Source organism: Bombina bombina, chromosome 8, assembly GCF_027579735.1.
Source record: "Bombina bombina isolate aBomBom1 chromosome 8, aBomBom1.pri, whole genome shotgun sequence".
Lineage (NCBI taxonomy): Eukaryota > Metazoa > Chordata > Amphibia > Anura > Bombinatoridae > Bombina > Bombina bombina.
This window is the reverse complement of record NC_069506.1, coordinates 44,648,514-44,654,816: the sequence shown is the minus strand read 5'-3', so window position 1 is coordinate 44,654,816 and position 6,303 is coordinate 44,648,514. Positions and strand designations below refer to the sequence as shown.

Below are 6,303 nucleotides of genomic sequence, written 5' to 3'. Positions count from 1 at the left end.
CTCTCATCCATGCTGTGCGCTGTGTGTTACAGAGAATGAGAGGCAGTGAGTGCCGGGCAGGCGGCAGTGTGATGGTATATACAAATAATAGATTCATTTAGTAATCAGCACTTTTAAGACATACTACCACTGTTTAAGCTTTTAGATGGCAGAGACCAGTAGTATGCAAAGACAGAATTAGAAAGCTTACTCGCAAGATGGTGCTTCTAAAGTAGCGGCTCTCCAGATAGTATGGAAGGTTGAATCCGGTGCAGCGTTTTTAATTAAAGTTATATTATACACACAATCTGACTGAGCTAAATCCTCTTTCTTTCCTGGTATCGGAGGTGAAGACTAACAGTGTACTTGTATGACGGGGAGCATAATGCAGATACATTACAATCTTTTGAGCTTATGCACAAATCTGTATTTTAAATTATTTTAAAACCTTTAAAAAAAGAAAGGCCAGTAAATGATGTTTGCACGGTTTAGCTAAGCAACAGTACTGACTTTTTATTTAAATAATGCTGCAAACATGCTTGTCATCCTGTGGTGGGAAAGTGATCTGTATGCTGGTGCTATAAGAAAAGCCCGTACCTGATACTGACATGAGACAAAGGTATCACTTTCCCTGAATGGGTCAGGCACTTAGGCAGAAATACATTTGCGCCCGGTGTCCCACTGATTGCTTGCAGGTTGTGGTGCACGCTGTTAATGGAGGCTCGCAACTTGAATATCAGCAGCTACTTGGGGTGCTGATATTTCCGGAGCAGACATGTAGCCAAATCTTAGAACATTTATCTAATGCGAGTGTGATCGCACAGTTCTGGGACACCGGGCGCCTTAGAAAAGCTGATCGCCAGCATAATAGGCACTTAGGCAGAAATAAGTTTGCGCCCGGTGTCCCAGAACTGTGCGATCACACTCGCATTAGATAAATGTTCTAAGATTTGGCTACATGTCTGCTCCGGAAATATCAGCACCCCAAGTAGCTGCTGATATTCAAGTTGCGAGCCTCCATCAACAGCGTGCACCACAACCTGCAAGCAATCAGTGGGACACCGGGCGCAAATGTATTTCTGCCTAAGTGCCTGAACCATTCAGGGAAAGTGATACCTTTGTCTCATGTCAGTATCAGGTACGGGCTTTTCTTATAGCACCAGCATACAGATCACTTTCCCACCACAGGATGACAAGCATGTTTGCAGCATTATTTAAATAAAAAGTCAGTACTGTTGCTTAGCTAAACCGTGCAAACATCCTTTACTGGCCTTTCTTTTTTTAAAGGTTTTAAAATAATTTAAAATATAAAATACAGATTTGTGCATAAGCTCAAAAGATTGTAATGTATCTGCATTATGCTCCCCGTCACACAAGTACACTGTTAGTCTTCACCTCCGATACCAGGAAAGAAAGAGGATTTAGCTCAGTCAGATTGTGTGTATAATATAACTTTAATTAAAAACGCTGCACCGGATTCAACCTTCCATACTATCTGGAGAGCCGCTACTTTAGAAGCACCATATTGCGAGTAAGCTTTCTAATTCTGTCTTTGCATACTACTGGTCTCTGCCATCTAAAAGCTTAAACAGTGGTAGTATGTCTTAAAAGTGCTGATTACTAAATGTATCTATTATTTGTATATACCATCACACTGCCGCCTGCCCGGCACTCACTGCCTCTCATTCTCTGTAACACACAGCGCACAGCATGGATGAGAGGCAGTGAGTGCCGGGTATGAACAGCTGCTAGAGAGCTGAAATTGCAGGAGCGCGCAGGGACGAGAAAAAAGGAAAGGATCCTGTTAGTGCAAGGTTTTGGGAGACGTCAGAGGAGGAGGGGTCAGGCGGCCATTTCAAAAAGGCAAGATGAGATCAATAAGTTTATTTTCTGCCAAAGTTTATTTAGATAAAAATTTGGCTACAGTTTACTGTAAAGATCGTTATTTAACTAATCTAAATAAGTTAAAGTAATTTTTGGGTTGACTGTCCCTTTAAAGTCCTTTTACAATGGGGTGTGAAAACTTCTTTTTTACATAGAGATGTTCAAGTGATATTTTCTAGTCAACTTTTTGCAGCTATGCTGCATTACTTTCAAGTGTTTTAACATTTGGGAATCATGGCTCTTTAATGTACCCACTACTTGCAGTGAGATAAGGGTGCTACCATTATAGTCACTACGGTCACATGATTTTTGCAACAAATGTCCTCCACTGACTGGGGCTAGTGCATGTGTCTCCTAGCAACCACTTGTGGGGCTGTGACAGAAACTAATGGACCCTGCACTGCTTGCCTAATGCTTTTTTTTATTACAACTATGAAGCAGACAATTTTATATCCCTTTAAATAACCCCTACCTCTTATACACAGACATCACTTTCTCTGTTAATTCACATACATGGGGAGCAAGCAAGAAAGCTATAAGCACAGTATCACAATCCCCATAAAGCTTGGCTAAATAAGAATTGGAAGCTTCTGTTGCTATGATACACTGGGAAAGAAGCAACTTTGTTTGTGTTGAAGAAAAATATGCTCAAGAAGCAGATACGCTAGTTCCACCCACTAAATATGAAAGGGACATGGAAATACAGGAATTTAAAGGGACAGTCTACACCAGCATTTGTATTGTTTAAAAAGATAGATAATCCCTTTATTACCCATTCCCCAATTTTGCATAAGGAACACTGTTATATTAATACACTTTTTACCTCTGTGATTACCTTGTATCTAAGCCTCTGCAGATTGCCCCGTTACCTCAGTTCTTTTGACAGACTTGCATTTTAGCCAATCAGTGTGGACTTCCAGGTATCTCCATGTGCGTGAGCACAATGTTATCTATTTGACACACATGCACTAATACCCTCTAGTTGTGAAAAACTGTCAATGTATTCCGATAAGAGGCGGCCTGCAAGGGCTAAGAAATTAGCATATGAGCCTCCTAGATTTAGCTTTCAACTAAGAATACCAAGACAACAAAGCAAATTTGATGATAAAAGTAAATTGGAAAGTTGTTTAAAGTTACACGCCCTACCTGAATCATGAAAGTTTATTTTTTACTAGACTGTCCCTTTAATTGCTTTTTTAGCAGTATAGTTTGTGATGCAGTGAGAGAGAGCAGCAAACAAAAGCGCCGCATGATCTCTGTGAAATAATATGACACTATCACAATAATGTTTAAAATACTTGTGTTCTTGGGATTTTTATATGTGTTGTGCAGCATCAGTAATGTGCCCTTAAAGGGATATAAAAGTGCACAAGGAAAATGTTCAAATATGTTATAGCATTGTATTATTGCACTATTTCTTGCATATAAACTATGTGCTTAAAAGAACAGTCTACTCCAGAATTGTTATTGTTTTCTGTGATTACCTTGTATCTAAGCCTCTGCAGACAGCCTCCTTAGTTTAGTTCTTTTGACAGACATGCATTTTAGCTAATTAGTGCTGACTCTTGAGTAGCTCCATATGCGTGAGCACAAAATGTTATCTATATGGCACACATGAACTAACGCCCTCTAGCTGCGGACAACTGTCAAAATGCCCTGAGGTGGCCTTCAAGGGCTTAGAAATTAGCGTATGAGCCTACCTTGGTTTAGGTTTCAACAAAGAATACCAAGAGAACAAAGAAAATTTGATGATAAAAGTAAATTTTTTAAAATGACATACCCTATCTGAATCACGAAAGTTTAATTTTGACTAGACTGTCCCTTTAACTCCGGCAAATGGATTAAACACATAGTTAACTTCAGTACCAGAGCAGCAATGCACTACTGGGAGCTAGTTGATAACATCTGGTGAGTCAATTACAAGAGACAAATATGTCTCTGTGTCAATGACAATAAGGCACCCTTTAGACTTTTTTGGTTACTATCACTGCAGACATCTGTTATTTCTGCTAGGAGCACATATTACTGTGCTGAACTAGAATAAAGCACAACACAAGATTTTAGAATGATTTAGAACATCCTGCATCAAAGCAACATATTGATTATTGTTAAAATATGGGCCCCTAGGCCTAAAAGGGACCAACTAGAGTCCTGTACATTGAGATGCAGCTGTTCTGTCCTCATTTGTCTGTGATTATTTTGGCTTGGAGAAAGCCATCCTTGTTTTTTTGTTATAGAAACTAACTCTGAACTTGCATTTGGTGGTGTAGGACCATCTGCTAAATTTGCGCCCTACTACTCCCACACTTCTGCAAGGCAGCATAATCTGTGCATCTGCATGGTTTTCATATGTACACATAATTAAAGTCAGATGTAAAGCAGCAATGTGCTTCTGGGAGCTAGCTAGAGATTGGTGGCTACATAAATATGCCTTGCGTCACTAAATCCCAGTAGTGCATTGCTGCTCTGAAGCTGACTTTTTTATGAGTTTAACCCAGTATGCTGGCAAACATTATGGCAACAACAGAATGCTCTAACCCATAACATTGTTTTCTATTTGAACTTTTTTGTTACTTCCCTGCAGAAACTTAACACTGAGGATTGGAATCTACACCAATATTCTTTTTACCTCGATTTATAACACTATCCACATGCCAATCATACACTTAGTGTGAATAGTATAAAGCTAAAAACATTTGTTGCCACATTGAAGAAACACTGGTACTTATTTAAAAGGACAAATTACCCAAAACTGACCTCAACCATAAAGGACCCCCCCATCGCAACCCCCCTCAGCTACCCATGCAGAGATTCACCCACATTAAAAATGCCACCCAAGACCACTCCACCCAACTCAAGATCCCCTTTGTACAGCCGACCCAGCAATGGAATCGTTACCTTAATATAGGTCCCTACCTTAATCATGGTTTCAGCAATATTCAGTTATATACTGGAATGTGCCACAAATCATCAGTTTCTCCTATAAAGAAGGACCTTACTCCCTTGACAAATGCTTTTGTTTCTTAGCTTTAGTAGCTTGTGACCTGGAACACTTGTAAACCCACCTGGGTGTCTACTGACAGTGTGGGGACATGTTTTCAAATGTAGAGATCCAACCATGTGTTATTTGGACACATAAGCTTCTGATGAGTTGAAAAATTAAAACAAATATATAACCAATATGAGGTTTCTATGAGTGGGGACCAGGAGATGTTTTACACTGGGGGAATCCATTATGGATGGCATCTATTTGTGATGCAACTTGGTGGGTATGGTGTTTGGTGTGACAGCAGGGAATGGTTAAGTATTAAGAAGGGATGCATTGTATGCTAAGCTTATATAATGATATTCTATAATTCTCCATCCATATTGTAGTGTCTATCTGTATATGCAAACATACCTATGTACACACACACACACATATATATATATATATATATATATATATATATATATATATATATATATATATATATATATATATATATATATGTGTGTGTGTATATATGTATAAATATGTGTGTATATATATATATATATATATATATATATATACTTCCACTCATACATACAGTGCTTGACTTGCTATATACGTATATATTGGTGTATTTGTGAGTGATGCATGTGTATGTGTGTCTGTGCATGTACCCGTTTGTTTATGTGTGTGCATACTAATAAATTCTATATTCAATAAAAAAATCAACTAAGTCAAGATATATAATATAATTCAATAGTTTTATTTATACATTGTGCAAAACTCAGGGGGGGTTTTTTGCATTGGAAAGAGCATTTCATATAAAGTACAAATATAATGTATTTATACATACTTTTCATCCTATAAGGATGGATTATAAAAACAACAAAATGTTTTATTTACCATAGAGACAAAAATATTTTGTACAATATCTTTAGAATGCATTATTGTATATGCTAATATTCCAACAGTTGAGTCACTGGTTTTTTTTTTAAAAAAAAAATCATCTTTATAAAGACACATTAACCATTTATATAGTATTTTCCAAAAATATCAGTAAATATACTATACACAGTTTTAAATACATTAATTGGATTATTTCTCCACTGGAGTAACAAGGACTTTTGCCTTCAGTTTGTAAGTTTCAAAATTGTTGAATGTATCTCCCTCTGATAATGAGAAAAATCATTAACATACTTATATACAATGGCTTATCAGTTGAATTTCCTTTAATAAGTACAGGTTTTATGTCACTCATAATAAGCCCAGAACAAAAAATGATAATAACAATGGAAACAATTAGATAACTTTACAAAAAGTAAATGTATCAAATTCCCATTTGTCTAGTTTACAAAAATGTTTCATTTTAAAAAAAATGTAAACTAGCTGCCAATACTGATACACTTTCTTAAAGCAATCTATTCTGAGAGTAATGTTTTAACATTTACTCAACATTATGACATTCT

General features: G+C 37.1%; 1 protein-coding gene across 1 annotated transcript in view; it reads right to left on the bottom strand.

The window, feature by feature from the left end:
* Positions 1-5,579: 5,579 nt before the first annotated feature.
* Positions 5,580-6,303, bottom strand: part of HES5 (hes family bHLH transcription factor 5) — a 2,802-nt gene continuing 2,078 nt past the window's right edge. Inside the window, exon 3 of the mRNA XM_053689865.1 lies at positions 5,580-6,303. This exon is cut by the window's right edge and continues 844 nt beyond it. The gene's annotated coding sequence lies outside the window, so the exon portion shown is untranslated.